General features: G+C 42.9%; 1 protein-coding gene across 3 annotated transcripts in view; it reads left to right on the top strand.

Annotated features, from left to right (window-relative positions):
- The first annotated feature begins 2,383 nt into the window (after nucleotides 1-2,383).
- Nucleotides 2,384-15,998, top strand: part of PAK6 (p21 (RAC1) activated kinase 6) — a 42,367-nt gene continuing 28,752 nt past the window's right edge. For 2 of the 3 annotated variants that reach the window (XM_059475219.1, XM_059475221.1), the window contains exon 1: nucleotides 5,631-6,541. The gene's annotated coding sequence lies outside the window, so the exon portion shown is untranslated. Of the gene's footprint in view, nucleotides 2,425-5,630; nucleotides 6,542-15,998 lie in introns of those variants that run through there. The other variant, XM_059475220.1, reaches the window with a different exon arrangement.

Raw genomic sequence — 15,998 nt, forward strand, 5'->3', positions numbered from 1 at the left:
ATGTGTTAACCTTTTATGTACTGCATTACTGAAACCAGTACAAAGGCTTCATTTTATTCAAGACAACATTTACCAGAATTTACCAGATCTAAACCCAGGGTGGTACTATGCACTTTGAAGTGTAGGGAAACTTCTCAGATTTGGGATTTACTTCCTTACAGCTTCTCCCACACAGGAAAGTGAGAGTAGACAACTGCATCATTAGCAATTTCTTCTCCCTAAGAAGCCAAATGGACTGTGTTTTTTCATTTTGTTGAATTCTCCAGTCATTGTTCTTTGGTTCTCCCCCTTTGTGTTACTTTCAAATTTTGGGGTGGAACTCAGTTTTGTCTTTTCCACATTGCTTCAAGCCACCTTCTTTCCTGCTTGTTTTCTGCATATTCCATCACTGTTCCTCTTACATTGGCCTGTCTTTTTTTTTTGCTGTCTTGGATTCCTAATGCCTCTTTTTACACTTTCTCTGAGAGGGTTAGGGTTATATATTCTAATTCAGGAATAGGACCTAAATGCCCTGGTAGACCAGCTTTAATATCGAATGTAAACTGCTGCTGAAGAATTTATTTTGGTCCATTAATGCCTTAATTAATGCTTCTTGTAGTACATTGATTAGTCATCTGTTGAGCTAGCAGATAAACAATGCTCTGTCTCTAACCAGAGTTTAGAGCCAAGATCACTGGTAGAGCAATCAGGAATCCAATGCACAGCTAACTTCTGCTAGCTCTAAAAAGATGCCATGTTTGTTCTTTTATTTAACTGAATTTTTTTGCTTTTGCTGATCCTTTAACTGCCTTTTAGACAAAATCTGGGCAATCTCACTTGCTGTCCTCTCACTTGCAACTTTTTCAGTTTATATTCTGCAGCACTGAGCTGAATACCAGGTAGATTAGGAAAGAGAAGGCTCCTAACAAAGTTTCAGTCATCCCAAGGACTTCTCAGACAAAGTGTGTGTTGTAGAACAACTTCACTGTGTCTAATTTGCTCAGAAAGCTTTTGAGGACAGGCTGAACAGAGATAAGAGCTCTCAGCAGAAGTTCAGTAGAGGAAATCTGTTCTTCAGGTCTTTAAAATATGTAAGTGAACCTATTTGTCTTTACTTAAATGAGATCTAAATCACAGCTGCAATACTCCACTATTAGTTTCTTGTTGGCATCTGTTTTCTTTCTAAACAAAAAGTGTGCTAATCCTTCTCTGTCTAATATGGCTGCCTATGATCAGTTACTCTTCATGTACATCCCTGACAACACAAAACTGCCCCCCAGTAGTGTAAAAACAGAAACAGCCATGGCATTATAAATTTCTCCATAATAAACACACCCAAATAATGAAGAGGAGCAAGCAGGTACAAAAAGAACCAGCAGTCATCTCTTCTGATGTTTGTTCCCACTTCTGCTTTGATGAACTCTGCCTCTCTGCTGCACAGGTCAGTGTCTGCCTCCCCTCTGCCATGTGCTGATTGCACCAACATGTAACAGGAACTGAGGGAGCTCTTGGGACATCCCTGTTGTCTGTTCAAGTAACTGCCTCTAACCTTAAACAAGCTTGTCCTGAGCATCACTTTTTGAATCATTGTGTAACGCACAGGTGCTCTGTGACCTTGCAGGCTGGGATTGCCATAGATGTGTCATGAAGTAGGAGACACACCAGCCTTGCCCGCAGGATATTTGGAGATGAAAACTGTCTTAATATTTTCTGAGGGAAAAGAGGCATTTATAAATCCTGACAGGACAAAATGTTCCACACCAGGTAGAGGGTAAAAATGCAATTGTGTGACAGCCAGCTGTAGAAGTCCTAGTGAAGTTATCATTAAAAAATAGAGTGATGGAATCTGGGCTATGGAAAATTTTAATGCCTATTATATAAATAAAAGTGCAGAAAGGAAAATAGGAATGTGATGGGTCATGATTGTACCAGGTTGCTTGGGAACAGAACTTGACCAGAGATACAAGAGGGATGTCTGGAAGATATCTGCAGGCTTCAGCTGCTTTGATTCAGAAACTGAAATAATCAAATTAATGCCCACTCTGTTAAGCAAAAAGGGGTCTAGAAATATTTGCAGGAAATCACTGGGCAGCCAAAAATGCTAAAGGTGAAAAATGGGAGCTGATTTAATGTGCTTGAGCTGTGAATGGGACAAACCCCACAGGTGTGAGCCATTTTCTTCTCCTTAAGCTTTGGAAGCTGCAGCTGGAGTTGATTGCCCTGTTTCTGAGGGCTCACCAAGATCATTGCTTACACCTGTGAAATACAAGTGGTCCAGGTTACCTCCTTAGTGGCTCTTAGTGGACTGACCAATGATGTTACAGAACCTTAATTGCTTTTTAAGGTACACCTGCAAGCATTTACAAATTCGTTGGGATCTCTGAAACTCACTTTATTTTCTCACTTAACATTTGAAGAGATCATTTTAAGGAAGCTTGAGGAAAGGTAAGGAGTACTGATTGTCTGCTGGTCTTCAAAGGTATGTGATTTGTAGATTTAAAATCCTAACTCTGAGATAATTGGGAAATCTAAAATTTATCAGATAAGTGCACTCAGAATATATGTATGTGAGACTTTTGCAGCCTGGGGTTTGTGTTCAATAAAAAGATCAAGAAAACCTCAGAAGAGAAAGATGCACCTGATAACTGGTACATTATCAGAAGTGTAAGCCTGAGCTTGTGCTAGCAGATAAAATGATTTCACAGAATAAACTAGGATTTTTGGGGTTTCCAGAATAAACTAGAAGGGACAGGCAATTCAGGAGAGCTATAAGGATGTTGTGAGGTAATGCAGGGACAAAATAAAAAGGGCCAAACCCCAACTAAAACTTAATCTGGGTACTGTTGTGAAAGACAGTATAAAAATGGCTCTATAAATAAATGAGCAACAAAAAGGGCTGAGAAGAATCTCCATTCTTATGGGACTTTAAGGCACTCTTTAGTAAAAAGTGGTTGAGTCAGTGTCCCTGGCAGGATTTAAATAATATATAGAGGTGGCACTTGGGGATGACCTGGATTAGTAGTGACCCTGGTGGTGCTGGGTGGGCTCTTAGAGATCTTTTCCAACCTTAATGATTCTATTATTTAAAGAAGACAAATCACCCCTTCTGCATGAGCATCAGCAAGTAATTCTGTATCTTTCTTCTGTTCTGCTGCTGCTTTCCCAAATAATATTCCAAAATGCATTTGGGCTAAGGTGCAGCTCCTGAGGTGCAGTGCTCCCTGCTGTGCCCCAGTGATTTCCCCAAGGATGCCTCAATGTACAAAAGCTGAGTTCTTATTTGAAGTGAGTTATTTGCCTGTGGGCTGGGAATTGGTGGTTGGAGTCTTTCCTTTAGCCTTGGGCTATGGGCACTGCAGTCACATGGGTGTGCCTGTGTTTGTACAGATCACCCTTAAAGCTTGACAAGGAACACTGAACTCCTTTAACAGTTTCATTCTTTTGGTTCTTACTATTTCACACTTTTTGCCCCTCTGCTCAGTTAATCCAGCAGAAGCTGGATGCTGTTTGGAAGCTTAGAAATATGAAGGTTTCATTTCCATAATAGTTTAAATTATTAAACAACATGAACATCAAGGTCATTCAGTAAAGGCTGAGGAACAATGTTGTTCATTTGTTGGTTTTAGAAATATTTGTTCCCTGCTTTCCTTTTGTAATAACTATGATCCAAAGCTATTTAATTATTGACCTCATGGTTCCAGCTGGTGTGGAAGTGTGATTTACTGAGCAGGATCAGGAGCTGGATGACACAATGCTGATAAAAGACAAACGTTAGTGTTCAGTTTCTAGGCCTGAGGTGATGGGTTTTTTTCCCAGTGCTTTGGATTCTCTTGATTTTTCAGTACCTTGGGTTGTATATTTCCTTGAAGTTAAACTAGTAATGTACTTTGTGCAATACTTTATGTTATCATTCACTCAGGAATCATTTTGTAGGGAAAAAAAGAGTTGGAATATTGCAGAGTTCAGTATTGGTATGCTTCCTTGATATGCAGTAAAGGCACTGGACTATTCTGCATCTACCCCTAAAGAGCCAACCTGGATTAGTACTTTACCTGTATGTGAACTGAACTGGCTTATTCCAAGTGCATTCTAAAATTATTTTTGTTCCTCTTTAAGTTCTTAATCTTCCCTTTTCTCTCTTCTGTGTTTTGCCATTTTTACATGCACTAAACATTAGTTCTGTAAGAATTGTGTTGATGTGCAAACCCCACACAGCCAAGGCCAAACCAATAGTTACAGGATCCTTGGGGGTCCCTTCCAGCTGAGGATGTTCTGTGATTCCATGAGTTATTACTGAGTGGTTATAAGCAGTATGAAGCCTTTACATAAACCAGGGTCTCTGTCCCCTCTCTTTTTGTGACATGTCTTTCCTTCCAGAAGTGGTTGTATATCAGTAATGCTGCAGAGATTTTCAGGGCAGAAGTTACTCTACAAACATGAATGTTATTTAACCTCAAACCAGTGAGGGGCTGGGAAAGATAAATCTAGCTCTAATGAATGAAGTCCGAAAGCTGACAGCATTCAGTAATCTCACAGGCTTGGGATATTTTCTGACAAGAAAATTCATTTCTGAAACTTGTTGACAGAAACATCAAGAATGGAGCTGCTGTCTTTGCTTCCACCCACCTCAGCAAAGAGTGGGGGAAGAGAAGCAGCTCTTATAAATAGCTCGGTTCCTGTTGTATTTGTAAGTTCGGTGCTTTTTGTGTCAATGACATCACCCTCTGCTCCATGGCAACCCCCTACGATGTCAAAACTGCAGAGCACCATCAGAGGAACTCAGACCAGCAGATTAACAGGTTGAATCAAGATGATTTAACTGCAAAATAGTGCAGGGGCAACAGAAGGAGGTGGGAAACAAAGAGGCTACTGGCAGCTCTCTTACACTGGAAAACAAGCATCTCTAGTGTCTGGTTCCCCAAACTCTGCTCTATCTCTTTTTCCAAGTCCTTGTCAGGAGGGGGTAGGTGGAGGGCAGGCAGCAATCTTATTCCCGATCTTCAGTGTGTCTGGAGAGCACAACTACAGGTGACTAAGCAGGAGGAGTATGACTGACTCACTCCTGAATTATTTCTCACTCCTCTTCCCCCTCCCATCTATTCTGTTTGTTTTTTTAGCTTTCACCCAACAGCTCAGATTTTTCCCCAGGCTCTGATGAGGAGGAATTAGCAGCAGGCTTTCTTGTTACCTAATGTTCACAAAAATGTGCTTGTGGTTATCCAGGTGAGGAAATAGAAGCCAGCTTCAAGAACAAGAAAAATGAATTGGCTCTGGAATACAACACTTTTATCTGGGAGAAAAAAAAAAAAACACCAAAAAACAGTGCTTCTCTTTTCTGAGTGTTGTGTAGGAAATACTGAAGTAACTGACGTGCCAGGAAGTTGTAAATAACTGGCTTCTTTATCAGGATACCTATGGAAAATACCTAATTGCCTCCCTGGCAGCCCTGCTGGTGTTGATTTCTAAACTGACTGCAGTGGGGAGAAGCCATGGCACTTGGTGTCTTGATTAAAACATTGGATTCTGCTGGGTTGCATTTGGACTCAAGGATCAGGAATATAATGGTTACAGCTGCAGAGTTTCAGCCAGTATGAGCTGTTTCAATCAGTTTAATAAATCTGTCCTCATTTACATCCCTGTGAAGTCTGAAGCCATAGAACAGTTTACCTTCCTTCTCAAGGTGCCAGGCGAACTGTTGCTGAAACCTAGCCTGCAGAAGTGTCAACTTTGTATTAGCTTTTGCAATTTTAGAAATTGCATTACTTGGGACCCAGGCAAGTTATGCAAGACCAGCACAATGCCCAGAGTCCTGACATCCACAAAAAGACGTGGCAATGCTCCCCACATAGAGAAACAAGTCTGTGATGGAATGACACTTTATTTGCCACTTGTGGCCTGCAGTTTACAGGCATGAGAGTCTTTAATCACAGATTCTCAAAGTGTAAGGCTGTTATGTCTGTAGCTCTCTCCCCACCCCAGTGTGATGCTAAGCCTGTGTTTTCCAGGCTTGGTTGAGGGGAAAATGCATGGAGTCTCTACACACCAGAATCTTGATTAGTATCTTGCTTTTGCCTTTTGTGCAAAATGCCACTCAAGGCACTGTGCCATCCTCTCTGCTGAGCTCACAGCATCAGCCCACGATAAAAAAAGGTCCCAGAAAACATTGACTCACTGCATCCCAGCATCCTGACAGGGCTATGTGTCTGCAATGAGATCTCCTCAGCCGGAACTGCAAGGTTTCAATGGAATTGGTGTTTGTGAGGCTGTTGTACCTTCCCTGAGTTGTGCTACCACCTGTACTGCCTGCCAGGAACAGGGATGGGAGCACTGGGATCACTGCTCAGCACCTGGCAAGGGGCAGTGCCGCTGAGGAAGCAGCTGGAGCCGGGGGCTTTGCACGTGCATGAGGAGTTTTCTGCAGAAGCTTTAAGACTAAATTGCTGAGAATTTTTGCCTGAAGCAAGGGATGTTTCCCGTATTTAAGACAAGCAGCAACCTGCAGTCAGAAGGAAGAAGGGACTGAATTTACTCCAGAAGTATTTCTCTGGGATCTTTTTTCAAGGTAAGCCTGCTTTTGTGGGAGGTAGATGGGGCAACAGGGTTCAGCATTCTGGACACTGAAACTAAAATGACTTCTTGCATTTTTATTACCTTCCCGGTCTGTAGAATTCAGATAAATGTATTATGTCTCTGGTACTCCCTTTTTAGGCTGAAAAATCAACCAATAAGAGCTAATTTTCTGAGGTCTGAAGCCATAAAAATGAGTGGGAGAGAATTTTTTTTAACACTGCCTTGTGCCTGTGGTGTTTTTAACACTGCCTGTGTTCTAGTGGTGAATAAATGCCGGGGACTGTGCCTGTAAAACTTACATTTAAGTAGCAGAATGATGGGTATTGAAAGAACAGTCGGTGAATGAAAGTAAAATTTAGTAAATAGACATCAGCTTATGGTTTTTTAATTTAGTGATTTTCAACATTGCTAGATTATTTGTTGTTCTGTAGGAGGTGAAATGAAGATGGTTCCTGCCTTGGGAATTTGGACTTAAAGTTTTTTAATTGGCAAGGTTTGAGGAAATGCTGTTGAAACCTAGAGCAAGGAGATAAGACTTCTTTTTAAATTTGTATGACACCTGAACAATCAGTTTATGGCTGTTGAAAACTATTGGTTGAGAGGCCAGAAAGTAGTAGGGAGCTTGTCCTAGCTGTAGGAAAAGCCTGTTAAAGGTAGCGAAAAAATAGCTTGAATGTACAGAGATGGCTCTGAAAAAAACTGGTAACACCTAAAAAATGTTTGCTCATCAGTGTCCCTTCCATATACTGAAATGATTCCTAGCTGGGAACCCTCCAGCCTGAGAAATGTGTGCTTAGGTCATGGATATAAATGATAGTCCTTGATGGGAGTACAGCAGAGCATGGATTTGGCAGAGCTGCTGGAGCCATGGAGGGAAGGCACTTGCTGAGCCCAGAAGTGCAGGGCAGAGCATCCACACTTTCTCTTTGCATGCTAATGGTGCTAATATGTGAATGCAGTTCCATTTTGCTCTTGGAAAAGGAATAATGTGCTCATAAAACAAAACCACCTTCTGGTTAGGGAAATAACTATAGTCAGTAAACTTTTGGAAAAAAGCCTTGTCAAGTCTGTGAAGAGAGACATCAAAATAATTTGTTGCCTCTTCTTTTCCCTAGGAAGGTGGGAACCAAACAGTGCCTGGAGGGAATTTGTGCCCTGGGCAGGCTGCAGAATGGCTGAGTGAGGTTGCCTGGGGAAGGGCACCTGTGCCAGTGTTGAGGCAGGGGCTGGTGGCCAGGAGGGCCTTGGTGCCAGCAGTGGTTGTGTAACGCTGTGCTGTGTCTGCAGCTGTCGCTGCCAGGCACTGGATCAGCTCACACACTTGGATGTAGTTGCTGCAGCTTGATTCCACTCTGTAGAAATAGTTGAGGATATTCTTGCCAACTTCTAAGTCAGGAGTCATCAGTTCTGCCTCTGTCACTTGGGGAGCATGAATGAATAACTCTTAAATCATTAATCTAGGGCAGCTTCCAAGAATCCTGTGTACCCAAGTCTGGAATACATTGTGATCTGATTCATTATCCAGGGACAGCAAAGACTTTGAAGAGGTGTTTACCCAGAGGTGGCTGTGCTGCACTTCAAACTCCCAAAGAAAATCACGACATGAGAGGGTAGGGGGGAGCAAAGGAAGTGGAAGCAAGGCCCCAGAGGAGCAGGGAAATCAGAAAAGGACAGTAGTAGCCACATGCTGTGGACTGGTGGACAGGCCAGTAGAGGAGCCTTTGGGGGATTATGAAAGCTGCTGCTGTTGCTTTTGGCAGTGCCACTTGACATAATTTTAAACTGGAATTCTGCATAGCCAGTATTAAACATCAGGTTATCTTCCATGGGATGGTTCTTTATATCTGGTAAAACCTTGTATTTTGCCTGACAATGACTTGGTGGTAGAGGGGGGCTTTTTTGAGTTCCAGAGAGAACCGTGGTAGGATGGATAAATAAGAGGAAACAAGTGTTGCTACTAGAGAATGCAAAGCACAGCAACCTAGATAAAGGTGATCCTAATTGAGGAGGAGGAGCATTGGTATTTAATTAAAACTACTCCTAAAACCCAGGTTCTTAGCAGTAAAATAAATAATAGCAGGACACGAGTAATTCCTCTCAGGGGGAATGTCAGAGACAAAATTACACTAATGTAGTAATAAGAGGGGCCTGTGTGCAATTTCTCAGAGGAATAGAAACAGGGCAGAATGATTTTTCACTGCTAAGAAGTTCAAATGTGGTTCAAGTGAAAAGGGACAGATGCTGGTTAAAGCACACGTTCCTCAGGCCACTTCCAAAGACAGAGCTGTCTGAATTTCTGAGCTGGATGTTCTTGCAGGACTTGGCAATCCCAGCACAGAGACTGAGCTCCCTCTGCTTTAAGAAATGATGGCAAGTTCTGTGTGTCACTTGCACTCCTGCTGCTCAGTCAGGGTGTTTTCTGTGAATTAAAAACAAATATTTCAGACCCAGACTTAGGACAACTGTGCCCCATGTCATGCATCTGAAGGCAAGAAAGAGCATTAAGCACTTTTGGTTTCCTTATTTCCCTCCCATTCCTTATTTTCGATCATCTTAGAATTCTATCTGCATTCCTCAAGCTGTGATGCCCGTTTTGGGGAGGTGGTTAAATAGTGTGAACTCATTAACCACTCTTGACTGAGTAACAGCCAGTGACATAACATGTTTCTTCTCCATAACTGCCTTGCATAATGCTGCATTTCAGTTTTGGTTACTCCTTCCATTTCATGCTTGTCATTTCTGTGACATCCATCTGTTTACCAGACAAGGTTGGAGGGGGTGAGGGGAGTGGAAATAATCCCAGAATACAAAAAGAAAAATCCATACAAGTGAGGCTGGTTAGGGCTTGGAGGAGCCTGATCTATTGGAAGGTTCCCTGCCCATGGAAGGGGGCTGGAACTAGATGATCTTTAAGGTATCTTCCAACCTAAACTATTCCGTGATTCTATGAGTATATAATGAGGAAGAGGCTTTGGGACACTAGAATGAGACCTGCTGTTGCAGTGAGAGAAGATCCTGGATACTTGGGGACCAGGAAAGCAGGTAGTTGAATCTTTTTCCTTTTGTGTTCTTCTTCCTTTCCTCTCCCTTTTACCCCACCTGTGAAAACAACCAACCAACTACCCTCAGCTCTCCCCCAGAACCCCCAAGTTAGTCAAAGGACAGAGTAAGATGATAGTAGCTTGTGGTAGATGTGGAAGGCAATTTTTAACCTGCTCTGAAAAATCAATTTAGCTAAACTGTGGCTTTGAGCAGTGTCATTTTTGGTGTAGACCCAGCCGAGGCAGTGCAGCAGCATCTCCTGGCCAGGGGCAGGTGACCTCCTCATATGGCACGGAGAGAATGTATAGACAAGATTATGTGATTGTTAAAATGAAACATGGCATTGCAAACTAGAAAGCAAATGGTACACAGCAACTTGAGCAGGGACAGTGACTCCATAAGTTGATAATGTCAACTTGATGGCTGTGAGCTCAATTGTTTGTCCCTGAGAATTGGATAAATAGAGCTGACTGTCTGTAGGGTCAGTGTTCCCTTATTGACGGCCTTCTAGTTTTTTGACTTTCTTCCCTGCCAAGTATTGTGGAAACCTTTTTACCCCACCTGTATCAACATTTGAGTCTTCTAAATCTGTGACTTTTCAAGGCACAGAAGGAGCTGAGGGTCTTCACAGCACAGCTGGAAAGCTGTGCTTAGAGGAGGAGAAGGGTTCAAATCTGTCCTTAATTTGGGCCAGGAACAGAGGAGTTAACATGTAGTGGCCAGAAGGCACTACACAGATCTTAAAATAACCAAGAACAGGATAATTTGGCTTAAAAAACCATCTGGGTCTTGATTCAGTGCTCATTAAAATTCATAGTAGCCTTATGATTGGCTTCTGGAAGAATTAAGCAGGGTGTTACACTTCATAATGAGTACTTTGGGCCCTGGCCAAGAAAGTACATCACTGCATACAATAATGCTAGAAATTAACTTCTTTCCTGTAACATCCAGCTTAGAATGAGGATCTTTCTAGCACTTGTGGAAGTCAGTGAAAAAGCTCTGGTTTCAAGGGATTTTGGATTGCATCCGAAGAACAGATGTTACAGCTGACTTTGGGAAGAAGTCTCTCTGGGCAAGTCATCTCTGAGCTGGTCATGCTGCAGCAGGCTGTCCGCTCTGGGGACACTCTCAGTCTGCAGCCATCAGAGCTCCTGAGTGTGCAGGGAAAGGAGAAAAGTCAGACTGCAAACCTAGCACTGGGATGGAGTAACTGGGGCCTAAAAGGAAAAACGCCTGCTTGTGTTTATTTCATTAGAAGCCTAAATGTATTAACTAATGGCACAAATAGCTTAGAATCTTGTGGCACCTCATCAGCCATGAGATGATGTCAGTAGACAAAATGCTCCTGTCTGTGACTGCTGCTGAGAAAACCTCCTGATTTCTGCCACTTTCTTATAGAATACTGTTTGGAATTAAAGGAAAGAAAATAATTCTGCTTGCTCCTGAACCAGGAACTTGCAAAGATCTTTGGCCTTTTGTGTTCTCTCCAAGTTCTAAATACGTTCTCCCAAAGCATCTCAAAACAGCAGCCTGGGTCACATAAAGCTGAGCCAATAACTTATTTAGGAATATTACATTTTATTCATTTAAAGAGTCTGTTAGAACTTGGGCTCACCTGAATTTTCTGGCTACTCCTAGCCTGTGGATCACCTTCAGTGGTCTGTGGCTGTGCTTAGACTGAGACTGCTACTTGTGGAAAGAAGAAAATGAAGGAATTTTCCAGATAAATACTCAAGTATTTCTGCAGGACATCTTTGGGCACAACTGTTACCCAGGCTTTCAGTTTTCAATAAAATTCTCAAGAGCTAAATTTAAAAATGGTAATTTTAAGTGTTAAGAAGCCTTTTTTCCCCCCAAAGATCACATGTGGAATGGAGACAAACTAGTTAATATTTTTTGTGTTGGAATGTATTTTTTAAAATTAATTTATTTATAGAATTTATTTGGCACCTCAGAGAGCACGTGAACAAGAAAAGGAGTTTTTTTTGGATTAGTAGTTTGAGGAATGGTGATTAAGTAGAAGATCAACTGAAGTTTTTCAGTTATTTTTGCTAGCCTCAGAATTCTAAATGTGCAGATTAGGAAATATTACATCTTATTTACAACTTAAATGGCTATGTCTTATATTGCTCTTCTTTAAGGATGATGGTGATGATGGAGATTTTCTTTAATATTTAGATATACACACACACGCGTGTATATCAGTGGACTAGTTTCTGGTGTCATGTTGAAGAGGGTTCTGGTTGAGTTGTTCCACCATGGTTCCCCTCTCAGCAGCCAGCAGGACCTAGACTCCTTCCAAAGGACAGGCATTCACTCTGCCAAGTGCCAGCAGGTCCATGTGCTCAGGCTGTGCCTGTGCTCAGTTTGGCCTCCCTTAATTGTAGGGTAGGGCTGTGGTAGAAAAATGTTCCTACAGTACCAGAGACAGCTGGTGTGTTCCAGTCCTTTCTAACGTGCATTGCCTGACTGTGTGCATGCTTTAGTTCCTTATTGTGGAATCTGACAGCCTTAGTAGTTGCACAGATGTTTTGGGTAGTTTGGAAACTTGTTTTTAATGGAGACTGTGGTAGTTGAACTTTACTGTTTGCCCACTAGTCTGTGCTGTGCTGAAACCGGTACCTCAGAACAAACCAGTGCCTCCTTCTGGCTTGGGCAGTATTCAAGCTATTAAAATTCCAGCCTAAATGAAGGATGGAGGAGATTGCTGAGGATAGAGAAAGTAAGACTTGTGTAACTACTATCAGGAAAGCAAAACCCACTCTTAAGGGAAGTAGGAATTAACTTGTTCCTCTGTCGTAGCAGTTAGAATGCAAGACAAGGATGTCTCAGCTACCATTTTTCTGTGTTATATCAATAAATCTCTAAGTGGGGATTATAATCATTTAATCCTTTGCAACCCCTCCTGTGGACTCCAGAGCATTTGCTGCCTGTGGAGATAAGGGCAACCGAGGGTTCAGTATTGTGACATGCTGCTCTCAGTGGCAGAACAAGAAGGTCCAGTTCCTGCATTGCAGGTTGTGGCTGCTGTGTTGTGGCATGACTTCATGCAGCTGAACCACAGGCCAGGCTCCTGAGACAACCAGAGCTTGAAAATAAATTAAGTAATAGTAAAAAACCAAAACGAAACAAAACAAAAAAACAAAACAAAAAAAAAAAAAAAAAAAAAAAAAACCAAAAAAAAAAAAAAACACAACCAAAAACCCCAACCAGGTTTAACCCTTCAACTGCCTCCTGCTTCTAGGGAGAAGAAACCAAATACTTGATCCAGTGTCAGCAGCTGGAAGGGGTTGAAATATATTTTGGATACTTGTTCCTATTGCAGCTGTCAGCCCTTTCCTTCTTTTCTTCCACAGAGAGGAATAGCTGCTCTGCCTCTATCAGCCTTCCCCCCCCCAAAATGTCACCTACTCACCACCATAGGTCAAAGCCTCTTCGTACTTGCTGTAGGGAAGCTGCTGCTGGAGGGTGACGCCTGTTCCCTGGCATGGAATTAGCACTACATCTTCCTGATTTTCCTGGGCTGAATGCTTTCAGGGTAAGGCTGAGTTGGCTGCAAGGACAGTTGTTCCCTGCCTCCACACGGCTGCAAGTGGGATGGGAAACCTGTGCTGCACGGAGGCACGTGCTTGGATTTTGACAAGCATAGGCTCCAGCCCTCAAATTATTCTAAGCTCTGCAGAGTTGGGTTTGAATGTACCTAGAGGTAGAGTGACTAATGGCAGCAAATGGTGTTAGACTTCGGCAGCCGTTATTTTAGCCACTAGGAATTCGCTGGATTCTGGCTAATACTTCAGCGATAGCTGACTGACCTAGTTATTCAGAACAGAGGCTGCGGTCTGTATTCCTCTGGTGCCAGCGAGGGATTTCAATCTGCATTTCTATAGCATCCTTAAGGATCGCAGCATGCTTGGAAAAACAACAGATTAAGCCGCCTCTGTTCTGGGGGAGTAGAGCATTGTCACAGTCATTTTAGCAGCATGCAGAATGCCTTTCCCAAGGTGACCTGGGAATCTGTAGGCAATGTGGGCTTTCTGTTGTGATGTCGCCATTGCAGGACTGATCATCGTGGCTTTTGTGGGAAGCAGAAGAAGCACCTTTTGTAGAGGGTGGCACAGCCTTGTGAGGTGGACCATGATGTTACTTCTGTTATAACCAAATAAGTCTGTGAATTTATACAAGTAAAAGATCTGGAAGACGTGTGAGGTGGCTGTGTTCCAAGCTGTATTGATATTATCTGCAGGAACATCTACCAAGCCACAGGAATTTAACCAGTAGCAAAATAGCATGTGCTGTGTTCAGGTGATCTTCTTGAGCTTTAACTTCAGTTTCTCATCAGAGCAGGAGTTAAAATTTTCAAAGAGTCTGGTGTTTTCTTACCCTCTCTAAGCTTACCTGCTTTCTTCACTGAAACAGTTGTCAGGCACTGGGGCACTGCACCAGGGCAGCGGTGGAGTTATATCCTTGAGATGTTCAAAGAAGGACTGGATGTGGTGCTCAGTGCTCTAGTCTGGTTGACAAGGTGGTGATGGGTCCAAGGTTGGACTTGATGATCTTAGAGGTCTTTTCCAACCTTAATGATTCTGTGCTTCTTACCTCTGGCATTCTGCAAATTTGGCAGAATTCGCAGGTCCTTGTGCTGTTTCCTTGCTGGCCACACTCTGCTCCACCACAGGAGGTGTTTGGCCAGGAGAGCCTGGCTGTAACCCATTGTGAGCCTGAAGCAGGACAAATTCCCTTCTTCCATGTGCCCCAATCTGCATTGTTTGGCATAGGGTAAAGAAAGACACTCAGCTCCCCAGTGCCCTGCCAGATAGGAGTGTGGGGCTGTGTCCAGATCTTTGACAGCACTCAGAGTTCTGGACTTGCTCGATGAACTTCCAGTTCTTCAGCTCTCATGCATTTGTGTTTTGTTTTGAATTGGAAAAAACCTTATCCAAAACCTTGGATAAAAACACTGGGTGAGCTCATGCAGCTTGAGTACAAGCAGGACTTTGTCCTGCTGGCATCTCAGGATCCTACCTGGATAATGGCAGCAATGCATCTAAGCAGGAGGATAACCCAAACACTGGAGCTGGCTATCCAGGTAATGCTCTCTTGGAATGTTCTGCCCACCTCCGAATGGGATACCCTTAAGGAAAGGTGGCTAAATTGTAAGTACTTTTTTAAAGTGAAACTGCCTCTGGATTGCTCCCTCCTTATCTGCAGTCCTGGGTTCACTGTCATGTGTTGATTGAGACTCCCAGACTTGATTCCTATCTCGTGCTTCCTCACACCGGTTGGTTCTGATGTGCAACACACCCTCTCTCCTAGGGACCCCTTTGTCCCAATCCTTAAGTGTATTCTTTCACTTCCCTGCCCAGCTTCTCTAGATTTACAGAACCATGAAGGAAGGGATTCTGTGTGGAAGAGGATTTCTGCTTCCTATCTGATCCCTGAGCACAGGGAAGACTTGATGGAAAGTCCGGTCCTGAGCCACAGCCTGGCTTCATAGGTGGAATTGCTGTAGTTCTTACTGGGATTTCATAAATGTATCAGATTTCCTGTGCCTTGGTGTTAGGTTTATCCTGGAAGCTCTGTTGACTACAGATCCATTTTCCTTAGCAGTTTGCTCAGTTTCCACAAGTTTCAGACAGGTGAGCAGGTATGTTTCTCCTGGCTGAGGCAGAAGACAGACATTGTATATGGTACAGTTGGCCTGGCTGTCTCAGACTTTTTATATTTTAAGGTAAAAGTTCCCAGTTTTGTCTATTGGAGTAGGAAAACATTTAAAAATTGGGTTTTCATCACAAAATCTTCCTCCAGTGGTGATTAAATGGAACCTATTGTGCAGGATGTGAGATCTTGGAGCTCTCCTAGCACAGTGATGTGGCTGGGCAGGATGAGGAACGAGGTGAGATCAGCACTTTGGATCTGAAATTTGCTTTGCTTTGTGTCTGGGGATGGGACATGGAATATGGAATGGCCTTTGCTGAGAAGATAAATCAGGCAGGCTGCAATGCAGACATTTAGTCAACGTACCCTGCAGCACTTGTTGCTGCCAGGAATGGCTGTCCCGGAGACCGACGGGACCTGAGAGAACTGCTGTAGGAGGAGTGGGGCGTGTATCGTGTGTTTATATAAATGCGCCAGTATAATTATTTATATTGTCTTGTGCAATTCTCTAGCTAAGAAGAGAGCAGTGGGCAGGCAAGGAGCAGTAAAATGTCTAATAAAGGGATAGTTGCTGAAGGGGAAAATTAGAGACGTGTCACTTTTACTGGGAAATTTTTCTTCAAAGTGTGCAGGACTGCTGGGACCAAACTTGTGAATATAAAGACTGGAAAGTGTCCTAATTTTTCATTAAGATTGTAGGCAGCAGAGGTTCACACTGATTCAGAACTGCCTTGGTTTCATCTAAGCTTGTG

The sequence above is a fragment of the Ammospiza nelsoni genome, chromosome 6 (assembly GCF_027579445.1).
Source record: "Ammospiza nelsoni isolate bAmmNel1 chromosome 6, bAmmNel1.pri, whole genome shotgun sequence".
Classification (NCBI taxonomy): domain Eukaryota; kingdom Metazoa; phylum Chordata; class Aves; order Passeriformes; family Passerellidae; genus Ammospiza; species Ammospiza nelsoni.